Genomic DNA, 25943 nt, shown 5'->3' with positions numbered 1-25943 from the left:
TGTGGGCCAGGCCATAGCAATATGACGTGCTACTTCAAGAGAGACTCTTGTCTACTCAGTCAGTCTGTCTGTCTGTCTGTCGAGGCCAAAGCTAGCCTCAGACTCACTATGTAGCAGAGTGTGATCTTGAATTCATGAACCTCCTACTTCTACCTCACAGTGTTGGAGTTACAGGTGTGGACCACCCAGCTGGGCTTTCAGAGACCAAACTCAGGAGTCAGAGATAGAAATGTCTGATGACTAGTCAGACCCTACAAGTTTCAGTTTCTTCCCCTGTAAATGGGGAATGATGACAGGTACCGTCTAAAACGGTTGCAAAAGTACGACGGCATACTGTAACATAAACCCCTATGATGCACTAGGTGCTGGTGTTCAATAGGTGGCAACTCCTCTGTCATTTCCTTTTGTGCCAGCCTAAGCAGAGAGGACACCTGAGCTCTCAGGAAGTAAGTGAACTCGCATGAGACGGTCTGTGACGGCCACGCCCATTGCAGAAGCCCTTTCTGAACCAAACCCACCCTTCCATGTCCAGGCTGGCTTTTTACAGAGTCCCATTGGACTTCTAAGCTGCCCCACTTCATTAGAGTAGAAAAATGTTTGCTTCTTGCTTGCCTCATGAAAGCTTTCCAATAACAAGGTTGGCTGATTTCTCCTAATAGCTTTGAGCATTTAGCATTTGACTCCAGATTTTATACTATTATGTGCCTGTAGAATTCTTATCTCTCCTTAATCAGACTGCACACTTCTCAGAAGGAAAAAACACAGTGTATTTAGGAAATACTTTTTAAAATTGCACTAAGAGTCAATTTGGAGGGAGATAAGCTAATACAAACTAAAAGGGTTCATCAAACAGCATAACGATGCTATGAAGGTAAGTGTGGCCCAAACAGATGGGGGGTGGGATGCCATTCAGTTTGCAGATTATAGAGATAGCATCAACAAGTCAAATGTGAGGAAACTGGAGTCAGTGTCAACAAAACCCTGACATCCTGCATGAGTGTCCTCCACAGAACACGTCGCCCTGTGTGGGGCTCACTCCAGAATCTGAGAGGGAAGCTCAGTGCACAGCAGTGCTGCCCGAGCTTGTTTCTAGACCACCTTCATGTCCTCCACCCAGCACACAGGGACAGCTCTGACAACATGTCTGTCCCTTCTCTCCTCTCCTTGCTGTACAGATGCAGTTAGTTACTGCTGTGGTTTGACTAAGAATAGCCCCCATAGGCTCACGGATTTGAAAGCTTTGGTCTTCAGGAAATGACACTGGTGGTATGGCCTTGTTGGAGGAAGTGTGTCACTAGGGGTGGGCTTTGGGGTTTCAAATGCCCAAGCCAGTCACAGTGTCTCTTCCTGCTGCCTCCAGATGTGGAACTCTCAGCACCTCAGCATTTCTGCCAGCACATGTCCTGCTTCCTGTCTTAACGATAACGGACTAACCCTCTGAACCAGTGAGGCGGCCCTAATTAAATGCTTTCCTTTATAAGGGTTTCCAGGGGATCCCAGCTAGCAATCTAAGAACAGTGGAGAGGCCACCTTAAATGCCCTTCCCTGATAATGAAATTAATGACTCCCTTATATGCCATCCTAGAGCCTTCATCCAGTAGCTGATGGAAGCAAAAGCAGACACCCATATTTAAACACTGAGCTGAACTCCTGGAATCCAGTTGCAGAGAGGGAGGAGTGATGAGCAAAGGAGTCAAGACCAGGCTGGAGAAACCCACAGAGACAGCTGACCTGAACAAGAGGTTGCTCATAGACCCCAGACTGATGGCTGAGAGGTCAGCATGGGACTGTTTCAGACTCCCATGAAGTAGGATGTCAGTTTGGAGGTCTGGTTAATCTATGGGGCCTCTGGTAGTGGATCAGTATTTATCCCTAGTACACAAATGGACTTTGGGAGCCCACTCCACATAGAGGGATACTCTCTCAGCCTAGACACACAGGGGAGGGTCTAGGCCCTGCTCCAAATGATATGACAGTCTTTGAAGATCCCCCATGGAAGGCCTTGCCCTCCCTGGGGAGCAGAAAGGGGATAGGAATAGGGGGACAGTGTGGGGCAGGGGAGAAGGAGAGGGAGAGGGAAGTGGGATTGACATATAAAAGAAGCCGTGGTCATGGTGTCTCTTCACAGCGATAGAACTCTGACAGGGACAGTAATTTTGACAATTTCATACATGTGCACAATGTATTGTGATCATATTTTCCACATTATCCTTACTTATTCTCCTCCACTCCTGTTCCTTACGTTCTTGCCATCTGTACTTTTATATGTGTGTGTGTGTGTGTCTTTGTGTAGATAGCCTCACTTTTGTGTGTTCATGATTCAGTGGCCATGTCATATCCAAACACAGCACTTCCCAACATTCTTCCACATCCACTGGCTCACACAGTCTTTCTGCATCCTCTAATGCAAAGCTCTCTGGGCCTTGAAGGTAATGGTGCAGATGTCCCCTGTTACTAGTTACTCATTCTCAGAACTTTCACCAGCTCAAGGTCTCTGTGTTAACTGTTTCCCACTGCAGAGAGAGGCTTCTCTCCCCTGGACAACAGCATTATTCTAAAGATACAATCATAAATATGTAGGAAGCAATTCGGTTATACATCTATTCAGTGTAACATCAGCAGCAAGCTCCCTGCCACTAGGGTTTTCCTGCCATAGGCTTTGACGAGGTTATAGCACTAGGTATGTATTGTTTCTCATGGAGCAGCCCTCAAACCTAGTAAGAAGTAATTGGTTACCTAAAACAACCATGCCACTATTGCACCAGAGGATATTTTACCCAGCAGGTCGGTACCATAGTCCACAGGAGACATGGCTGGATAAGACTGCTAATGCCTTTTCTCCCCCGGCAGCCCGGTAGCACTTCCTGGCATTACAGCTGCTACCCAGTATGGGGGAAGCCTCTAGCTGAGTAGATTGATTTGTCTCTGCAGTGTCTTCAACAATGGAGTCTTACCACCTGTTTCTGGTGGGTTACGAAGATTAGCTCCTCTCTTTTGCAGCAATGTGGTAGGGGCTGGCTCCTTGTATGATTTTTGTATATGTCTGTGTGCCTTTACCTTCAACTATTTGAGATCAAGAGCCATGTTCTTTGTACTGAGCATTTCTTCGTGGTGAGACCACATTTTAAATACTCAACATATGCTGTAGTTTAGGCTGTTGTTAAAACTGAGGTGACATGGAGATGCCCACCAGAGCATAGAAGGGAGGCTTCCCTCTAAAGACTTGGACTAGTGTATCAGTTCTAATCAGATATAGTTTGCTGGTTTCAGAAGATGCATCATGTATTATGCTCTGCAAATAAAGAGATCAGGGCAGTGAAACAAACGACTACGTTCCTAACAAAGAGGAAAGACCCTGGTGCAAACAGAACTGCTTTTTTAACTTAGCTTAAAGTACCATATAGACACAAGGATGACAGTACCTATGGATCTATGAATAAAATTATATGTATATATCATAAAATAATAAATAACAAAAAATAAAAATATTAAAGGCAGTTAGGGAGTGAGGATTGTCAGAGTTACTCCATTTTCCTGAGAAGAGGATCTGAGCATGGTCTCTAGAACATTCTCTGAGACTACAGAGTTGATAACATCTATGAAATCCAGCTCCAAGGAGGAAGAGACTCCCAAGCTCACTGTAGTTTACCCAGCATTCATCACGCAACATGTCCTCAAATAAATATTAACTGGATTAGTGATTAGTTCCTGTTTTTAAAATGGCACTCTCGGTTCATTTGAAATTAAAATTAAACTGTACATAGCAGTAAGTGGAATACTACCAGCTCTAAATTGAACATAATTTCTTCTTATGACACAAACCCACTTCCTAGAACCTGGACGGATCTCTCAGTACAGCAAACCCCCTCACTCCTTTCTCATGGAACAAGTCATGTTTTCTCTGTTCCTCGGCCCCTGCTGTTCTATCACTTATTTATTAGTTTTTGAGAGAGGGTCTCCTATGGTCCAGGCTATCCTTGAGCTAACTACATAGTTGAGAATGGCTTTGAGCTTTTGATCACCCCACCGCTCCTTCCTGGGTGCTAGGAGCATGGGTGAGCACCGCCACACCCCTTTTTGCAGTGTTGGCCGAATCCAGAGCTTTGTGCGAGCCAGGCAGGCTCTCCACTAACTCAGCCACAGCCAGCCCTCTTCTGTAATGTCTAAGAAACAGTGTTCTGTGTCCATCCCACAGTTTTTTATCGGTGACAATGACGAGCATCTTCCACGGAGCATGCTGCGTGTGATACTGGCTTTTTTTTTTCCAAATGTGGCAATAGATCCATGGCATGATCCATCATGAGTTTCATCCTAAAATCCTAGAAACACAGTCACTAGACCTCTAATGGCAGAAAAAGAAGATGAAGATACCCTGATAGTCATATAAATTCAGGTGTGGGTAAGAAATAGCTCTTCGGCAAATGAATAATTCAAACTATAATTTGCATATTTATCTCTGTGGGCTCTGGTTTGGATTAAGCCCTGGGAGCTGAGAGCCAGGCAAGTGTGAGGGAATGAGCACACAGAGCTCTGGGACACCTTGCAGCCTAGGCCCTCCTGGACCAGGCTTCTCCCTCACCTTTCCATCTGAGCAACCGCCGTCTCCAAGCAAAGTGTGGGGATTCTTGACTTTGTCCATTTTAAGTATGCAAATAAGAGATATTTCCCAGTACAACTGCACCAAAAAAAATTGTTAAAGATACAGTGTGTCTTTGACTCAGGGTCTGCTCAATGAATATTCAGAACAAGCCCTCCTATTCAGAATAAGCTCATCTAGGCGCGTTCTGCCCCACCCCCCCATCCCCACCTGGCCACCAATGTCAACCTTGCAACTATAATGTGGGCGTACAATATCCTGTCTTCGTTCTGAAGGTCCCAGCAGCACCGCTTTCTTCCGCTCACTCTAGAGTTTGCTTCCATCTTCTGAGAGTGTCACACTCACCCCAGGGGCTGGTTCTCGGGACCCCGCCCCTAGTGCCAGGATGTCTCTATTCCACTTAGGATTCAGGCTGCGCAGCAGTCAACAAGAGACAGAATGCGGGCCTGGATAAGACTGTGCCGTCTCTGCCGTGGGACAGTCCAGAGGAGCACCGTTCCACCGTGTTGAGCACCTTGGTGGCGGCAGGAGGCTACGTCATCCTCTCACCGTCAAGATGGAGAGGGACAGAAGAGGGAAGCCGAGTGGATGAGTGACTGCCAGTCCCTGTCCTCCTCGGTAGAGCTGCACCCTCAACTCTGCCAAGTTCCCTCCTCCCGTCGGCAGCAGCTGAACAACGGGAAGCCTACAATAGCTCCCTAGTGGAGAGGCCATGTGCTGGTAGTCCCTGCCTCCCAGGCCGGGAAGACTTCCTCAAGCTGAGATGCCTGCGGGGCCTGTCCGCCTCTAAGAGCTCAGATTATTCTGCCCGGGGACAAATATCTTCAGCATCTCCTCAAAACTAATGAGAAGGGATGTATAATAAAACAAGTGGCAGGAAACTAATTTGTTTGATTCAGTCTTCATTTGTTTTCAGTTGTGATTGCGTGCAAATGAGTAATAAGTACAGCCAGTGTTCTGAGCTCAGCCTTGGGGATAGAGTTAGGCGGATGCGGTACCTGTTACTGGTTCTATGCACTCCTCCCTTCTCACCCTCCAGGACATCTCTGAGCATCCTGGGTCTCCCGCTTCCCACAGGCACTGAGAAAGAGAGAAAGGAGAAGAAACATGGAGTCTTTGTGTCCCTGGCTTCCAGCATGGAGTTGGCAAGGCTGACTGGGTTCTCAATACTGGGGACGCCTGCTGGGTGCCTCTCCATGCCTGTTTCCCTCCCTCCCTGGGAATGAGTCCTTCACCCCTGCAGACTAGGCTCTATTCTCACTAGCTCTGGGGCACCAAATCAACCCTCCCCACCCTTCTGCATCCACGCCTGCCAGAGGAACCATTCCTATATTAAGCCAGCTGGGGGTGCTTTGAGCAGGTGGCATGCTTCTCTGTCTGAAAGAATCTGCTCTCAGGAAAATTCTCTCTGTCCAGCAGGAGGGGAAGAAAGCAGACAAGGGCATCATTATACATTGTGATCAGATCCAGGAGGGAATCACAATGGTCAGTGAAAGAGATAACCATCTAACTTAGGATGGAGAAGGCCTTTAACCCAAGTTCCAGGGAACCAGGGCCAGGAGAGGTTCTCGACAACCGAGGGGCGTGTGCAGAGGCAAGAGCTTGAGTTTGGGCAGAACAAGGACTCATTGTCAGGAACACAAAGTTCAGGAATTCCTCCGGTAAGTTGTGTTAAGAAACCGTCTACCCATGTGCTGAAGAATAAAATTAGACCTCCCTCTGGCACTAGATACACCACTCAACTCGAGCTGGATTAAAGACAGAAACAGAAAAGTTCACGCGACAAAACCCACCAGGGTTTTAGGTAATGACTTCTTGGGACCAAACCCTAAAAGAAACAGCAGCAAAACACAGATACAGCAGAGCCACGCAAATGGTTCCACAGACCGAACCACCTCGGATGCTTGATGGTGAAGAGGGCTGCTTTTAGGGGCACTGCAAAGCCACAATCAGTAGAGTGTATGCTACACTAAGTAGTGAGAAGACCAATTGTTTGCAAATGTACACTGATTTACGCGGGACATTTCCAAACACTAGCAGGGAGAATTGGAAAGCTTTACCACTTAGAGAAAAGTCCTTCTGTTAGCCTGTGCTGGAACTGCAGCTCACTTCCATCCCTTCCTCAAACTCTTTTCCCTCACCACTTTTCCAACTTGGGGGTGTTCATCTGAATGCCACTGGCTACAGCCCTCTCTGTGGGCAGCCTGACTGGTTAGCACCAGTGACGCCCTCCTTGGAGAATCAATCAAGAACTTGTAGTGGATTCACTGGTTGTTTTGTTGTTGCTTTGTTGTTTGTAGATTTTTTGTTGGTGTTGGTTTTTGTTTTAAGACAGGGTTTCTCTGTGTAACAGCCCTGGCTGCAATTCCGTATTTTTAAAGAACAACAACAACAAAAAATTGGTGGCTTTAATTGAGGACTCCAAAAAAACTGACTTCTTTTCCTTAGAGAAGGAGGTACCTTGCTTTGGGCCTCGGTTGCACTCTGCTTGTGGAACTGGAACTAACCAGGATTGTGTCTTGACACCAAGGTCCTAACTCAACCATCTGTGAAGCTCCCCTTGATGGGGAGGATATGATGGGTGGAGGCTCAGAGGACAAGGTTGTGGACATGGGTGGGGTCCACTAGTCTGTCTAGTGTGTTACCCAAGGGCTGGACCCCGCCTGGTCCTCATGAATCCCAAAGCCCTGACCACAAGTCCCAGCCCCTTTCTGTATACACTTACACATGCAGCATTTCTGTGTGTTCTCCATTCAGTTTCCGTAACTATCCTGCTAAGGGGGAAACACTGTCACTTAGAAGTCACTAGACTAAAACCAGAAGGTCTGGGTCCTCAGGCCATGTTTCTCTATTCCAAATGAGGAAAGCAAGGCTGAGAAAGTCAGAGTGTCGTGTCCCAGCAAGGCTAGGATTTACAGCACTCTCTTTCCACCTTAACATACAGGGACATCCACTTAGATTGTCTTATTCCACCATGAAGGTGGGTCAAGATGTTGGCCAGTCTCTTGTGTCGTCAGGTGGAGGAGACATTCCTCAATGCTTTATCTTCTACACAGAGTGTGACTACAGATTTCTTAATCAGGAGCCATAAGGAAAGCAGGATTTGTTCTCACTGAGTAATTTTCCCTTCTCTGAATTTGATTCCCAACTGTTTATTTCCCACGGAAAGAATAATCCATAAACCTTTGGACCTTGCGGAGCAGAATGCCAGTACCATTTCCCTGTATTGTGTTGTCTGTGTGATTCCTGGTGTTGACATAAGCCTCAGCTTAAGTAAAGCCACTGGTATCCCCTCTGGAAATTTCCTATGACGTTCAGCTGCCTGGAGCTGGCTCCATCAGACTACAGATTTCTAGCTGAGCTCATGGCCACACTTTCCAGAGTGTCTTCTCATAGGACATGCTCGTACCACAGCAAATCTTTCGAGGATGGCTCTTCCAGACAGCCGCTCATGGCCATTCTAAGTCTATAAGCGCAAAACATTTAATCACATACTTGGGAGAATTTCATTTTCTAATAATACCCCTTTCTGTGTCTTTGAACCACTCCCACTGTCTGCTCCCCCACACTTTTAAAAGTACACTCTCCTCTTAGCTATATTCCACAAAGCCTAAAATCCTCAAATGTCCCAGAGAGTCTTCAAGGGTTCATTGTAATTGTTATCATTATTGCCCAGCATCCTCCTCACACATTTGTCCTTTTTCCTCTGGGCTTTCTTGGACATTTATTCTACTTTCCACTCATTTTCTTTTCCAAACTGAAGAAAACATGAGTCCCCTCTTTACTGTCATGGGTTATGTCTTTTATTTTTGTCTGGATAGATTCCTCTTTTTATTTTCATGTAATTTCTTCCAACCCTCACCCCACCACCCCCACCAAATAAATAACTTGCAGGGACTCTTAAATTTTCAGTGTAACACACACACACACACACACACACACACACACACACCACCTACCACAGGCCTGGATGAGTGACCAGAGCCAGGGCAAGCATGTCATGGCATGTCAATGTGATAGGCTAACAAGCTCAACTCAACCAGTCAGAATCTCCCATGAGATTCACATGGACTAACAACACCGAGATGGTAAGATTGCCACGGAGCCAAGGGCCTGGAACAACACGTAAGTCATATGAGCTTCCCTGCTCACACTGTGTGGTGGGCAGGACACCTCAGACAAAGAGGGCAAAGCGGGGGAGACAGAGCAAGAACCTTGGCATCATGCTGACCTGGAAGCCAGCCGACACACTTCCTGTTCCTTCGGCGGCGTGAACCAGTGGACTCTTCCTAAAGTCAGTTTTGGTTAGGCTTCTAGTGCCACATTGGAACAATTTGCAGCTAATGTCATCTTTCCCTATCCTTCATGCTTCTTCCCATCATGTCTAAACTACATCAGATAAACGTTACTTCTTGGCATCTTATTTCAAACCCTAAATTATTTTAACAGATCTTAAAGATCCTCCAAAATCTGCAATGGCTATAACTGCATCTTTCTTGAAGCATTAACAGCCCAAAGGCATATTCTCTCCAAGGACTGCACCAAGCCTTCCTGGAAAACAGCCTGTAACTCAGGGCTGTGCATCCTGGTACACCACGCATGTTGAATATTAAGCACCATTGCAATAACTGATGTATAGGAAAACCTTGACTGTCCTTACAGGGGCCTGCTGGGGCTGTTAAGAATCTGGAACAAACCCAGATTCAAAAACTGGCTGAGAAATTTAAACAAAATAGAGTGAAATCTCATCAGCAGCAGAGGCTGTTTCTGAGAAATCCAACGCCAGATGAGACAGTCACCAACACTGAGTCGACACCCACCTCATGGTTGAAAACAAAATAAAAGAAACATCCCTGTTGAGACTGAAGATGAATCGGAGGATAGAATTCTTGACGTTCAAGCCTAAAAAGACAGGTCTGGCCCTTAGAATTCACATAAAGGTGGAAGAAGAGACCTCACCACACAGTCATGCTTGGGTTTCCACATGTGTGCTGTATGAGTGCCTGTGTGTACATGCATCCATACATGATGGGGGAAGTCCTTCTGTGTATACACAGTCTTATTGGTTGTTGAATAAAGCAATGTTGGCCAGTAGGGAAGCAAGATAGGTGGGACTAGGAGTTGAGGAGGATTCTGGGAAACAGAGGCACAGTCAGTCACGATGTAGGACACCAGAGGAGTAAGAGGTCTGGAACTTTTCGCCAGTAAGAGAAGACCACATGGAAATACTCAGATTAGAAGTTATGGGTTAATAATTAAGTCAGAACTAGCCAATAAGAAACCAAGCAAACAGCCAACAGCTTCATAACTAATATAGTGTTTCGTGTGTTACTTGGGGCCTGAGACAGCTGCAGGACCCAGGCACTGGCGGGAAGAATGTATGTTACACATACATAATACATATATACATACATACATAATACATACACAACATAAATATACAGATGATAATAATATATAATTTTTGCTTGGTTTTTTGATACAGGGTTTTTCTGTCTAGCTCTGTTTGTCGTGGAACTCGCTGTGTAGACAAGGCTGGCCTTGAACTCAGAAATCTGACTGCCTCTGCTTCCCAACTACTAGAATTAAAGGCATGCACCACCACCACCTGGCAATAATATGTAAAAATTTTAAACTCTCATTGCGTGGCAGGCAGTTCCTTATATATCATTGTCTAAGAACACAACAGCAAGAAATGGAAAAGTCTAGAAAGATAAAAAAGATAGGAGACATGGAAAAGCGATAATGTGGCTCTTCATGGAGGCAACGGAGTGAAAATGTCACCAACAAAGCACTCAGCAGAGGCCCCAGCACTGTGTGCCGTGCTCTCCGGGAAGGCTGTGAGGGGACCCAGGCAGGACATGCAGTAGGAAGGAGGAGAAGCCAATAGTCACTTACATTCACAAAGACCTGCCACCTGATGTGCTGTATGACAGCCTTGAAAACTCATACCTCTGTTCACTGCGCTGAGAGCAGAGTTAATTATACACCTGAGCCTTAGCAGTACTTGGGGATCAAATCCACAGCCCGAGCACTCCAGGGAGCTCCCAGAGCCTCTTTCCCCCTCAGGCTAGCTTGAACCCCACTCTGTAGCCAAGACAGGCCTTGAACTTGCAATTCTCTTGCCGCGTCCTTTCCAATAGCTGCCTCCAACACCTTACTTATTCCCATTACCACTGCTATTATTAAAAGTAAATGTGGCTTCAAAGGCCATATAGAGAATTCAAGAGCACAAAGATTACATTGAAACATCAAAAGAGTATTGAAATCCATGTAGACTCAGACAACCCTGTCTCTCTGCCCCCTGTGATAATCCTGCAGAGACTGGGGGAGCAACAATGGAAGCCTGCAGACAGACATTGGGGGTGCATCCTTCATAAATGGAATATTCTTAATGCCCTTCTGTATGTCTTTACCCGGTAGCACAATTATTTTCCTGCGTGTTGCCCAATGCTAATAGAAAGAACAATTTATGAATAATTGAAGTGATAAAATCAGATTCATTATTATATTCCACAGAGGGCTAATTTTGGTGTTTCAAACCAAGGTAATACAAGAAATAAAAATGCACTTAGGTGAAGGTATGATAAGGTCATATCCCATAAGAAAAATTACAAGTGTGTTAGTTGGAAGTTGGAGGGAGGACAGAGGGAGAGTGGGGGGGCGTGAAGACCAAAATACATTATGCATGTATAAAAATGTCATGACAAAACCCACTGTTATGTATAATTAATATATGGTAATTAAAAACATTAAAGTTACAAGTGAGGAAAGACTATTTGAAAGATAGTCTCACTGCCGGTTACAAAGGCAGCATAGTAAGATGAATATGTGTTTTCTCCCTATGTCCACAGTCAAACATGATTGCTCTAGAAGTCAAAAATACCAGCTTCTTAAAATGTTCCCAGGGAACTGTTAACATGAAAAGGAATAAAATGTCAAGGTAGGACTGCTGCTTCACGCTTTCTTCCAGAAGCTTCTCCAGGTGTGGGGGGGGGCACACTTCAGGTCTCCTTCCTAGTATTTGTAAGAAATTGGGTATCTCTGGGCTGTGTCGCATGAGATGCACTTCCTCGGTAGCCTACTCGTTGAAGTGGTATTATCTGATCAAAATTGTTCTCTCCCTAGTCCTGGACATCTCAGAGCCTGGAGGGCACCCCTGTGGCGAGAGTCAGATTCTCATTGCAACGTTTCGTGGGTCCAGGTTTTCATGAGAGAAAGTTGGAAAACCTGCCAGTCGGGTTCCTCCACTGACAAGAGGCTTTTGGAGGGCCAGACACAGCTCTTGGGGAAGAGCTGCTGTCAAATGGCTGTTACTTGTAGTGTGGCATTTCAGGGTCTTGGAAGTCACAAAGAATACCAAGCTCAAGGTGACTAGCATTCTTTTGTTTGTTCATTTATTTATGGAGACAAGGTGTTACATAGTTCATTCTGGCCTTGAACTTGCTATGTAGCAGAGGATAACTTTGAACTTCTGATCATCCTGTCTCTGTCTCTCAAATGCTGGGACTGCAGTTGAACCCTGGGCCTCATGCATGCTTAGATGAGACTCTTCCCCCTGGGCTCCATCCTGGGTCTTGACTTGATGCCCACGGATTTTACGCAGGAGAAGCAGAGGCCTCGAACCAGACCAATGATGACTCCTTGCAATGAGCAGCTTCAGGCAAAGCTGGCCGGACAAAGGGGTGTACTGTGTGACGCACTACAGCTCCTCTGGCGAGACTTTTTTCTTCTGTCTTCTTTCGGAGAGAGGTCACGAGGGAGGAAGGCCGGTAAGGGGGGGGGGACTGGGAAATGAGTGGGACTGGGGTGCATGACGTGAAATTCACAAAGAATCAGTTAAAATTTATGGGAGAAAAAGAACAGTGTGGTGTCGGGGTGTTTTCAGGAAAGCAGTGTTGGTGCATCATGACATGGGGCTGACTGACTGTTTTACCTCCTTCGTGACAGGGCTTCTGGGAATTCTCCATAGGCTCCTCTCACAGTACAGCAGCTCAGCCCAGTTACACACCGATGTTATGGAACTCTTTTAGCTACAGAACTTGGACGCAGGCCGGGTTTATCCCATCCTCAAGCTCATGAGTTTGGTTTTAGTTGTTTTTTTGTTTTTGGTGTTTTGAGACAGGGTTTTTCTGTGTGGCCCTGGCTATCCGGAACTCACGCTGTAGATCAGGCCACCAACTCACAGAGATCCTTCTGCCTCTGCTTCCAGAGAGCTGGGGTTAAAGGCTTGAGCCACCACCACCCGGCTCAGGTGCTTCCTTTAATTAGGAAAAATTTACATTTTTTTCATTATAAAATATTTACAGCAATAAAAATGTGACTGTCACCCATCAGGAAGATAGCCATCTACAAGTAACAGAAGGATGCATTCCTTGGGTAGCCTGGGCTATGGCTTAGAGCAGTGGCTCTTAACTTTCCTGATGCTGTGACCCTTTAATATAGTTCCTCGTGTTGTGGAGACCCCAACATTAAATAGTTTTCGTTGTTACTTCATAACTGTAATTTTGCTACTGTTATGAATCATAAGGTGAATATCTGTGTTTCTGATGGTCTGTGAAAGGATCATTAGATCTCAAAGGGGTTGCAGCCCCACAGGTTGAGAGCCCCTGGCTTAGATGCTCACTCTGGGCTATCAGGGTTTACAAGGCCTGAGAGCTTGTTGTGGTTTTCTTCCTCTCCGTCTCCACCTGTTTAAAACTTCAAGGTGTTCTGTGAAACCACTTGTTTCCAGTGACTCATCTTGAAATTACTGATTTCATCTTCCTGGTTCTTCACAAAGTCAGAAATAGAGATCAATACCACATTGTTTTCCCCTTCAAACACACCTGCCCTGCAACCTGAAGACTCCAGAGCGACTCTTGCTAATTTACCCAACAACAAGCTCTTCCGTCATCTTTCACAGAGGCAGACTCTGTCCAGAGAGTGTGGGCCCCGCCTGCCGTATCCACCTGCAATCTCGTGAAATGTCTGGCAAGGATCCACCCAAGTCAGCATATCCATTCCTCCGTTGGAGCAGCTGCTTTTGCAGCTGACAGTGATCGACTTCCAGGCATTTGGCTGACAGACGGATGAAGTTTCTTCTCCTTGGGTGTAAGCCCTTGTAGGAGTAAGAGGATAAGCATACAAATAAATATCATTAGTCCAGATGGGGGCATGGCATTGGATGGAAAATAAAGGAAGGCTGCGGAGCATAGAATGACCGGCTGGGGGGTCAGAAGCCGGCCCTTCTAACGAGGCCTCTGAGCTAAGGCCACAAATGTCATAAGGAGACAAGATCGGAAGGGAAAAGGTACCAGGCAGAAAGACCAGCCTAAGGTGAGAGAGACTGGTGTCACTGAAAAGTCTCTAGGGAAGGGAGAAGGAGGTGAGGTCACAGGGCTCGTCTGGACCCAGACCCAGAGTGGAGAATTTAATCTTATCCCAAGTGCAGTGAGAAACACCAGAGAAATCTGAAGCTGTGTTTTGGACCATTGGTATAGGCTGGCGAAAGGGACGCAGCGAGCCCAGTTAGAGACGCTGCATGGTTTCCTCGGGTGTGTGACCACTGGCTGGCTGGCCCCATACCTGTGCATATGCAGGCAGCACTAAGGGGACAGAGTGGGCCTTTTCTTTTAAAAGAAAAGAAAGAATGCTTGGAGGAAGATGGGTGCAGACCCCACAGGGAATTGGAGGAGAAGAGCAGGAGTGTGTGAATAACCAAGATACTTGGTTTACATATGTGAAGTTGTCAAGGTAAATAAAAGGAGTTTTTAATAAGAGATGCTCATGGTCATACTTGCACTGAGAGTCCAGAGAAGATGGAGGGAGGTGAATGTCTTGCAGGGGAGTGAAGGCTCCAAAGGACGCTGTAACAATAAGCGACACAATTACTGAAAGTAAAGCTAAGTATTTATTGTAGAAGTTACTCACAAGATACCAAACAAGTAACCCAGATGAGCCAAGTAGTTTTCCGCTGCCGAACTGGAAGCCAAACTCCGGGAAAAGAGACTGAGACTTCCTGTGTGCTGTCTTTTATGCCTTCCCCCGTAACGCTCCCTAGCCATACCCAAAAGTGGGCCTGGCTAGTGACGTAGTTCACCGCCTACGTACGTATACATCTTTACGTCCAGCCGTATACGTCTTTAGTCATGCCTAAAGTGGGTGTGGTTAGCGGTGTGGTAAACCTCCCTTTTATTACCTCATCTGTATGCGCCCCTAGTAAGTCACATGACTAATGGCAGCATACAGACTTCCTCCTACAGGGGAGAACTTCAGGAAGAAAAAGTAGACGACTAGAATTTCCCCCTGCACACTTAGTCACAACTGCCACCGTTTTCTGGACCTTGGAAGGATTTGAGGAAAGAATGAAGGCTGATGCAGTGCTGAAAACGCCCAGTTTGAGTTCCATCTATTTAGGAATGTCAAGCAGATGGCAAAATATACAGCAAGAGGAGAGGGCCAGGCCTGGAAGTGTAATACCCCATAATGCTCCTGAGAACGGGGACCTTGCCAAACACGAGCTCAGCATTTACACCTAACTGTGCCCAGCCCTGTGTACTGCATGCCCCTTGCTGGCATCTGGTTTCCCTGTCAAGGCTCCCTTCCTTTGTCATCCATATCTTTTTGAGGCACCCACCCAAGTCAAACCAAAGGGTGCCACGAACCTTCCTCAGTCACATGATAACCTCTTTCCATGACAACACGGGTAACGTTGAGAGGACTCCTGAGGAGGAGGCTTCTGGCCAGACCCTGGGGCCCAGGCCTTTATCTACATTCAGCTCTGCTGTAGTCTTCATTGTCTTTGTAGAGACGCCCAGCTGCCTCTCCGCTCCTCCTGTGGAGACTTGTCCTCACTCCATACCAGCGGATGCTTTGATGTCTAAAGGGTTACTTATCCCTGGGTCCATTTGTGTTTTCCCTTACAAGGTTGAAAGAACAGAGACTGTCGGGCTCATACAAATGATTCTCAAAGCGGGAAATAGCTGGTGGAACCCGCCCAATCTCAGCACATGGAATGATTCTTTTCCTGTGGCTGCATTGTCCATGGCTTTTCACCTTTTCCATCTTCAAAATCCCTTTGTGGGTAAACTGGGAAACATGCTATAAAACTGAGGGTATGATGCAAAGGGAAATAAACCTATCGTGGTAGGAAAACTCCACATGCTGGCTTGCCGGACGCTCTTAGAAACAGAAAGTAGAATGTGGTTTCCAGGGAGCGAGGGGAGAGGCAAATAGGGAGAAGGCTAGGAGGGAGATCATTTCAGTTTTGTAAGATAAAAATCATTCTAGAGACAGATTTTAGAACAATGTGAATTTAACTTTTGAGTCATGTAGTTAATACTAGTAAACTATGCACTTAAAAATGCTGAGAAGGCAAAACTGTGTGTTATGTTAAACCACAGTTAAAACCTAAAAATATTGAAAGCTAAAAGAACATGAGACTTGTACAAAACAAAACAAAACAAAATCGAAAGACTGTAGCTTTGAAAAACGGTTTCTTCAAAATGAAGAATTCAAGGAAGTTGATCTAGACATAAGTATCCCACGCCCAATAAACATAAGCAAATACAACTCTGCCAATTACACAGAACTCTGTTGGACATTCCTCTTCCAGGATTGACTGAATAGAAAAGCCAACACACTGCTTTTGATTTTGACTTGGTTTTGTCCATCCCTAGCAGGAGGCACAGTTAAGTCAGCACTAATATTAGAAGTCACTAGGAAAAATCTTCGTTTCCATCCTTGCCCAGATCCTTCAGGCTCTGTTTCTTCAATAGCCATGCTAGCCAGCAATGTCCAGGTCAGCTCTTCCAGGACTCTGTGTCCCAGAGCATCAGTATATCCCAGAGTCCCCAGCCACACAAGTGCTGCGAGTCCTCTTGCTCAACCTGCGTGGCACCGGTACCCTCACTGCTTGGTGCCCCCATCTCCTCCTCGGACTCTGCAGACATTGCTCTCCTGCTTCCTTCTTGTCCCCCACTCTCCGTGGACCCCTGCTGTGTCCAGTTCCCATTCTAATGTCTTCTCTTGACCCTGACGTTCTTGTTGTTTCTTTACTCAGAGAACTCATTCCAAATTTACGACTTTCAGTCTTATCAACGCCGTGTTGGGAAGCAAACGTATTTTTTTTACTGTAACTTATCACTGTGCACACAAAGGTGGGTGGGTCCCAGCTTAGTGTCCAGAGACTGACCCCATCACCTCCAAACCCTTCCTTCATTCCTAAGTCAGAATATTCTCTTGCCATTGCTGATGTGCGCTATCTTCCAGACTTATCCAAACTAGAAGAAAGCAGGTGTGCCCACGTATCTCACGTCGCCCTCTCTGCCCCCAAGTCTTGCTGATGCTAACAGGCCCTCCCTCCAAGCTCTCTGTGAGCACTCCCACTCACCTGCTGTGTCTACTGTCTCTTTCTTGCCGTACCCGCCTCGCTTCCCAGGGGACTGTACCCACTCCTTTCTGACTTCCTGTCCAGGCACCGTGTTTCCGGCACTCCAGTCTCCGCTCTGGAGTGGTCCTTCTGACGCCAACCAGGTTCAATCACTTTGCTTAGCGAAGTTCCTTCACTACCTCTGTTTTTGCCCTTGTTCTACCACAAGAAGGTTCAAATTCCTTCCCACACGGTAACGCACCTGCCCAAGTGCCCCTCATTGCACCTGGCGCTCAGTATCGTACCGACGTACCGAAAACCAGCAATAAATAAAGTCTTCTCCGTCTTCATGGTTTTCTTTCGGACTAGTTGTTCCTTTTGCCCATGGCTAACTAAGTCCCTCCTCTAGTTTAAAATGCCCCCTTCTCACAGCCTGTTCCAATCCCATAGTGGCATGTGAGCTCTCCTTCACAGTGTTGTCCTTGCACCTGGTACAAACCAACAGCAATGAACTCGTCAGCACTTCCGCTATTGGATCCTTACTGTACACCCTTGAGGGTGAAAGAAAAGAGCCTACTCACCCTGCGTCCTTAGCATCTAGTGCAGCGTCGCTGTAACTTCCTTAATTTTTAAAGCAATACGTTTAATTACAACATATCCCTGCATATAGGTCATATATTAATTATTTTTATTTATGTGGATGCAAATGTGTGTGTGTTTAGGGTATGTATACATGACTGCAGTGCCTAAAGGGGCCAGGAGAGGGCGCTGGAGTCACAGGTGTTTGGCTGTATGCCACCTAACGTGGGTGCTGGGAACCAAACTTGAGTACTCTGCAAAATCAGAATGCACTCACAACCTTGGAGCCATCTCCCAGCTTCTGATGCCCCACACGTCTGACTACCTCTGCTGGCTCTCTTCGTCACCTCAGATAGTCAATGCATCTGGTCTCATGTCACATTGTACTCTGTCACTATCTATCCACCTACCTGTCACCAACCATCTGTCTCGGTATAGTGATTATACTCTAAGGAACACAGGCTTGAATGAGCTGTCCCCTGCTAATTGCTAAAAGCTGATCACATTTGGAAAGACCAACACAGAAGTATGTTTCCAGCTTGTTAGTAATAAGAATAACAAAATATCTACTATCTACTCTACTCTGGGCACCCTGACACTTTGCACTATGGTTTCATTTTTATTTATGATATCCCTATGACATTTACAGAGGTGTCAATACTATAAATCCCCCAAATTATACATTAGTAAACAGAAGCCTAAAGAAGTCAACTAAATCTCTGTGAGTTTGAGGCCAGCCTGGTCTACAAAACGAGTTCCAGGACAATACAGGGAAACTCTGTCTCGAAAAAACAAAAACAAAAAACAAACAAACAAAAAAAGAAGTCAACTAATTTGCCCAAAATCTAGAGATATAAAGTCAAGATTCAGAACTAGATCACCCTGTCTCCATTTAACCAGCTGCCAAACACAGACAGTGAGCTGTATAAGATAGTCAAGATTTCAGGGACTCTATCAGACAATCTACCCCAACACATTTTTAATCTAGGAAGCTCAGTCGTTATAAGGAAGGTAACCCCTTTACAGCTCTGAAAGGTGTGTGGGTGTGTGCAGACACAATACCACCAAGTGCGTTCCAGACGATATTTTGAAAACGGCTTTTTCTGAAGATACTCTTTACTTTTTAAAAGCAGGTTTATTACATCAGAACGTATCAAAAGTCTGATGCATATAATCGGTGCAACGACTGCGCCTCGTGCTTCCCAGGCAGGGTGAAGTTGAGGGGGCGCTGACTGAGGGCCCTCGGTACGCTTTTCATCTTGGTCTATCTTGTTGATGTCACAGACGGACTTTATCCGGAAAGTATACGTTCTGCTTTCTGCAAAGCAATGCTCTATGAGATCGCCTATGGCTTCGTCCATTAGTGAATTTCTTTTCAGTGAATTTGCTTGTGAGTCCCTCTGTGCACATTCCCCTTCTTAAGGAAAACCTTCCTTCCTTCCTGAGGGCAACAGAGCTGCTCAGGACGTCAAGACTGGGATATAAAACAGGCGGTTGCAACTTGAGTCTACAGTGACAGATTGGCTCTGGGTGCAGATATTCTGCTAGAATTGCTTGAGTGGGACTCTCCTATGGACTGTAGACACCTGTTAGTGAGACCGTGTCCCTGCCCCAGCTAGCATCCTAGGCCTTACGGCATTGCCTCACATATGAAATGAGGATACCAACAGAAGCCACTTTTTAGCGCTCTGGGAATGATCAAGCGTGTCGGCACATGTAAAGCTCCTGGAAGGATGCTGGCGTGTCCTGTGGCTGTAACAGCCGACAAGTTTCATACAGCTATTATGACTTACACGTGAGCACCGAGTTTTAGGATTCCTGGGGTTTTCTATACAGGTCGGCACTAGCCCTCTCTGCTGCTCCGTAGAATAAGAATTCTGCACTCCCCCTGCCTTTAGCAGCTGAACACAACACAGAATGTGTCTATTTCTGGCCACTGTGGAGACTAAGCAGCGGGACTGCAAATTCATGCCTCAGCAATCACTGTCAAGCCAGTTGCTTAGGAACCCAGAGGTCTCCAGAACGGCGATCATCCATCTCTCCACTGCTTGTGGGCTGCTCCATACAGGAGGTGTTGGTGCATCAGGACTTAACACTGAGTAGGACATACTCCCCATAGGAAAGCAAGACAGAAGGGAGGACAGACACGAGAGATGATTACAATACAGCACAAGTGTTAGGATACTGCGGGGCAATATTTGTGTAATATATTAATAATCTTCTCTTGTGTTTGACTGTCTCCTACTGAACCAGGAGCTTGTTCCCTCTGGGAGGATTTCGCTATAACTCAAAAGCAAAGAATGAGCTTCAGTTCAGCTTTGCATTTGCAAGAGAGGTTCTTGAAACCCACGGCAAATTGCAGCCATGAATGTGTTTGCTCACCTCAGAACTGAAAGTAGTTTTATCAGAAGCTGTACATAGAAGGAAACTTGGGTGTTTGTGACCTGTGGGGTTTCGATGTTCTTCTAAGGATCAAGAAGAAAGTGAAAAGAACTTCTGATTTGAGGCACACCAGTCAGACAAGGAGATCTACAGATAAAGGATGGGGGAGAGAGAGGCTGATCATGGGTCTCTGAGTCCACTCTCGGCGCAGAGGTCAGATGTGCGTGGAGGCAGGTGGATTTGACCATGATCTATCATGCAGTAAAAAATTCTCAGATGTGTTGAGGGAAAACACACAAGCAACTCTTATGCTCTGCTTTCTCAGGCTGCCCAGTTAGCCTTGGAACAGTAGAGCAACGAAATATGGAAGGAGTATTTGCAAAGATGAATGCAGTGCTGTGCACCCAGCCTTCTCTCGGCACTTACGTCACGCGGAAGGATCTAGACGCTCCTGGATGGTTCGGAAAATATGCACCATGAGTGCTAGATGATTACTCCATCCAGATATTAGCTGGGCCTCACTGGGGGAGTCTCTGGGAAAGAGACAAAATGGGGTGGAGCCTGCTGAACGGGAGACAAATGCCAAGCTCTTTTAGAGACTTCGCCATGCATCATATCTTGGAAGAGCACAACCTATTCCAAAAGCCAGAGATGCTCAACAGCAGACGTGGTGTGAACACTTCACGATTAATGTGAGATGAGGCAAGGAGAGCAGATCCAAGCCGAGCACCCACGTAAGCAGAGGACAGCGTGAGGCAATCCTCAGCATCCCCAGGACACTGGAGTCATACAAGCCTTGCCCCGCAGCTGGGTCCCATCACTCTTTGAGGCGAGAGTTAGGCTACTTGGAATGACTGATTATTTATCTAGGAGACAGTTATATTGACAGTAAAATGTGTTCAGTTTTCTAGCAATTCCAGTCATTAAGAAAACTGAAAAGAACATACATAGTTTCTATTCATGGTATCTGACCAAATTTGAGTCCTCATGGCCTACAACTAAATGTACAGTAGTATGAGAACATCAAAAATACAATGTTTTTATCTGTAGAGGGTAAAAAGATTTCCCAAAGATATAATGGTTGAGGTGAACTTTGAGGAGCAAACAGGAATTATCCAGTTAGAAAGAAGTTAAGGTATATTTCCAAAAAAAAATATTTTGAGCTGGGTGCTGGTGGCTCACGCCTTTAATCCCAGCACTTGGGTCATTAATCCCAGCACTCGGGAGTTAGAGGTAGGTGGATCTCTGTGAGTTCGAGGCCAGCTTTGCCTATTGAGTCAGCTCCAAGACAGCCTCCAAAGCTACAGAGAAACCCTGTCTCAAAAAATTTTTTGAAAGCCATATGAGTCAAAGAATTTGAGTAAAAGCAAGTACAGCATTGTCTGGAAAAGCAAGGTTATTTTAGAAATGTTTTGAGGGTGGGGAAGGTGGCTTAATCAGGGAAATGTGCACGCTTGAGGACCTGTGCTCACATCCTACATCCATATACAGAGACAGACATGCTGGTGCACACTTGTAATCCCAGAGCTTGGGGAGTGGGGGTAGGGAGATCCCTGGGGCTTGCTGAGTATTCAGTCTCACCAAATCAATGAGTGCGACTGAGGAAGACAGCCACACTGATCCCTGGCCTCTACACATGCATACACATGCATGTGCACCCATGTCTGCATGCACACACGTGCATGAACACATGCATAGATACACACAGAAAGAAAACTGAAAGAAAGGAGTTCAAGAGCAACTGTTCTGAGCAGGTAGACTGTAATACACTGTTTGTAGCTGGGAAGTCATTATCCTACAAGGTCCTCTAAGTGCTTGGGGACCAAATGACATGCCCTGTTCTTCAAGGTCTCTGCATTCTGCAGCAGGGATCCAACGCTGTTATGATCCACTCAGAAGCATAACCTACTCACTAAGGCACCCCACTAGTGCCCTAGCCTAGGGATGGGAGGTACCATCTTAATTTCACACAAAAACTTCATATAAATTAATAGAGAGCTTTTAAATATGGCCATCTCTGCCAGGCCATGTGAGTTAAAGAATTTGATCTTTAAGAACAGAAGGGAGCTACTGAAGGGTCCTGAGCAGGGGTGGGGGTGTGTGTGGACACAACAAAGGATTCATTCCAGCAGCAGCTGTATGCAGGCTAAACAGGAGCCAAGAGACTCCAGAAGTTACCGCAGTTGTCCAGGCATGAAGCAAAAAGGGGAGATTTGATGGTATCCATGGTAACAGAAGGAGAACGATATGAAAATTATTTTGAAGGCAGAAACAACAGGACTTGATTACTGATTGGCTATGAGTGTATGGAAGAGGCGGCTGTGATAAATGACTCAGGGGTTTTGTGCTCAGGAAGCTATGGGAAAAAATCTGAAATAGGAACGCTAATCAGAAATGCTGCATTGAGAGGGGAATGGAGAGTTTGGTTTCAGCAATCTGAATTTCACATAATGATGGAATACGTAAGTAGAGATGTCCTCTGTACATCAGAGGTGGTAAGATTAGGACATGTCCTCTTTTTTTCTCATTTCCCCCTTTCTTTAGCTTTAAATGCATACAAGAGCACTTTTTGGAAGAAGGGGATTTGGGGGATAAATTCATGGCTTCTTTTATTTTTCAGAGCTATTGAAGAAGGCGCTCAACAGCATCATCGGCTTTGTCTTCAAGCGACCACAAAGAATTACTCATTTGCTTGCACTTGCCAGTTGGGTAGACACAATTCACGGTAATAGAGTCTGACCCTCTAGAGGTCTCCAGGCTTAGAGAGCTGGCATCTAAAGTCAGAGAAAACAGAGGAGGCCAGTATTCACTGAACTATGTGGGGTCAAAGGTCACGTCCAGACACTACATGGGGAAAACACGGAGAGGAAGGATGTGGTACCGAGTCAGAGCGGTAGGGATGATACCGGGAGTCAAAAGAAAACTATCTAGAATTCCTTTCTGTAAAGGGTTAACTTGAGCTATCCTTTCCTTAGGAAAGAGAAGTAGATTGGGGATGCTACTTATGTAGTAATTGTTAATTTAATTTATCTGGGACCCAACCTTACTATACTCACTGTGATAAACCTTCACAGATTCTGTAACATATGCAGACCATGAAGCTAGTCTACAGGAAAGCCACCGTACCTAGAGGGAATCATTCCAATGAAGATGAGAAAGTCTGCAATGTTTCATGAAGAAATATTTTTGCTGCTTATTAAAAATGTCAGAGTGTAAGAATTCCTGAAAGAAGACTGCTGGGGACGGTGTCTTTAGCAAGCTTCCTTCCCCGTCTCAGACAAACAGTTACGATACACGAGGGAGTCAAAGCAGCCACCGCCAGCCCCCCACCCTTCCCACGTGAGCGGCAAGTGCCTTCACAAGGAATGTTCTATTCACCCCGGTCTCCAGGTTCCTAGATTTCACAAGGGACTTGTTTGGCTCTTTCAACTGAAAGGAGCAGACCGTGCATCCATGGAGTGCGGCAACAGCTGGATGGATCAGCACCATGTGTCCCCGGGATGCAGGGGCTACTGAAAGGAGCAGAGCGTGCATCCATGGGGTGCGGCAACAGCATCTTGCAGAGGAGCAACGAGAGAGGGAAAGGAAGGCTTTCTGGCCCACTTTGCCATCCGTCCAGTCTAGTGCAGTCTTACCACTGCAGGTCAAGCTGCACGGAAATGGTCAGGTTCGGGGTACTTCACTTCCGCACCTGTCTGCCGTGCTGCTAGGGAGTCGCTCAAGCCTTGTCTCCACACTGAGGAGATTAAAAAGATCCATCGAGATTAGAAGGCGACACTCGCCAAGTCTGGTGGGATGGCAGTGTGTGAAGGAAGGTCCCATCCTCCTATGCTGGCCCCAGTGGCGTCCCCACTTGCCTAAGAAAAGCTGGATTAAATTTCTCTGTGAACTGCAGCTACTGAATCTTCACATTTCGCTTTTACATAACATGTTTTCTTTCACTACATCAGAGGGACTTTCCTACAGCAAGAGTCTTTATCTTTGCAGCTAGCCCTGTGTGTGAGGGTTTGGTTTCTTTTCTGCCTGGCAGTTTCCTCCAGAGCCTTAATCTTACCAGCATTCTGTGACTCACAGCTTCATTTCCCATAAGTCAGTGCTGAGTGCTGTCCCCGACTCCATTGGAAGTGGCAGATTAAAACTGTTCAAGAGAGAAGACTAACTAACGCAGTTACACTTGGGCTACGTGGAATGTTCTCCCCCTTTCTTTTCTTTCCTTTCTCTTTTGCTTTCTGCTTGTCAATCTGCTTGTCACAAACAGTAGTTGTTAACCTGTCAGGTAACTGTAACTCTCACTCTCCACAGTGCATTGCCTTCTATAAGGAGGAGGAGGACAATTCTCTGGTCCCCTCTCACCCTCTCCCCAGTCTCTCCCTCACTGATTTTTGTCCATTGCACCCCACATGCTGCCCATTGCACCCCACATGCTTGCCCTTGCTGGGGCAAGCAGGTTGTCGCTCGCTCCTCTCCCTCAGCCCCGGGGTTATCTCCCTCCACCAACTTTATGTGCTGTGCTAACTCCTGATTGCAATGATGCCTGGTATTCCTCCAGGGTGGGATTCTGTGAGAATAAAAACACCCAGCCTAATTCCAACCCCGGCGTGAGAGCAGAAACTGGAGGTGGCGAGACACGATGGTTGCAGTTGAGACGGAAGAGCCTAAGTGGGCGTAGATGCCACAGGCTTCCATGAGTTCTGTGTGGAAGACAGTTTCCTGACAGAATCTAACCCTGACCTTCGGTAGCAGAGGCACAGACCTCGGCTGCACCGACTTCCCAAAGGTGTCTACATAGAAATCGCTCTCAAGAGGTAGCCCAGTACCTGGAAGGCCAGAAGAGCTTACCACCCATCACCATGCATTAAGTTACATAATGCCCAAGTTCCTCTCTGGCTATACAGTCTACTCCATGTGCAGATGTTACCCAGCCTTCTTCTCACTCCCTGTGGCTATTCAGACTTTGAAAATTCTCCCCCTCCCTCTCCCTCTCCCTGTCCTCCTATTATTCTCATACTCTGCCTATTTCTAGCTCTCTGAGTAATATGCTCTTTGTTTTGGCCCTGAGAGTCTTGTGTGTTCTATGAAAAGCAGCTAAGAAACTAGCTGGCTAATGTATTCACTTACAAGTAGACAAAAAGAAAGAAAGAAAGAAAGAAAGAAAGAAAGAAAGAAAGAAAGAAAGAAAGAAAGAAAGAAAGAAAAAGAAGAAGAAGAAGAAGCTCAGCCCCTCACAGTTCTTGGCATTGTGATTTTTTTCAGCTGTCAGTAAGAACATCAGGAAGAGGAAAATGTAGAGGCTAACATTTCTGCTCTATCAACATCTTGAAATAGTTAACTCCCCTCCCTGCCCCCTCCACTCCCACCTCCCTCTAGTCTAATGTACCTTCTTGGCCTCCATAATGATGGGCTGTAATAGCCCATTTATTCAGTAGAGTGGATTTCTAAAACCCATTTCCAGATTACAGCTGGTGTGCCAGAACCGCGTTTATTTTCATTAGTGAGACCGGCAAAGCCGCCTGGTAGAGCTGACTTTTCTATGGTTGCATCAGAAAGTGCTCTGAGTCCCTTCTCGCCAAGGGCTGCGGAGTCCTCTCAGCTGCTGGAGTCCTCACTTGCTTCCCAACAGTGAACAAAAGCTTCCCCAAACCAAGAATCCCAGCTTCAAGCCCCTCATTCAGACAGCAGCCGGGAGAGTGCGGGGGTGGGCATCAGAACAGATTTGGAGAAAGGATTTCTCTCCAGGCTGGCTCTCCTCCAAACAGAGAGCAATCTCAGACTCAAGACAAAGTACGCTCCTGACTTTTTAAAACCTCTGGCCTTCAGAGAGCTCAGAGACTGAAGTGTACAAATCAATCAAGCCAGCAGCATTTTAATATGAGCGATTTACAGTGACAATCAAATAAAATAGATATCTGTCATTTCAAGTTAATTCAGTATATAATGATAGTTATGTGCTGGATAAAAAAAGCTGTACATCATGATGAGTCTTTAAGAGATGACAAATGAGCCATTTCAGCATATAGACATACACAGCACATG

This window comes from Mesocricetus auratus, unplaced genomic scaffold (genome assembly GCF_017639785.1).
Source record: "Mesocricetus auratus isolate SY011 unplaced genomic scaffold, BCM_Maur_2.0 Super-Scaffold_100040, whole genome shotgun sequence".
Lineage (NCBI taxonomy): Eukaryota > Metazoa > Chordata > Mammalia > Rodentia > Cricetidae > Mesocricetus > Mesocricetus auratus.
This window is presented reverse-complemented; position numbering follows the sequence as displayed.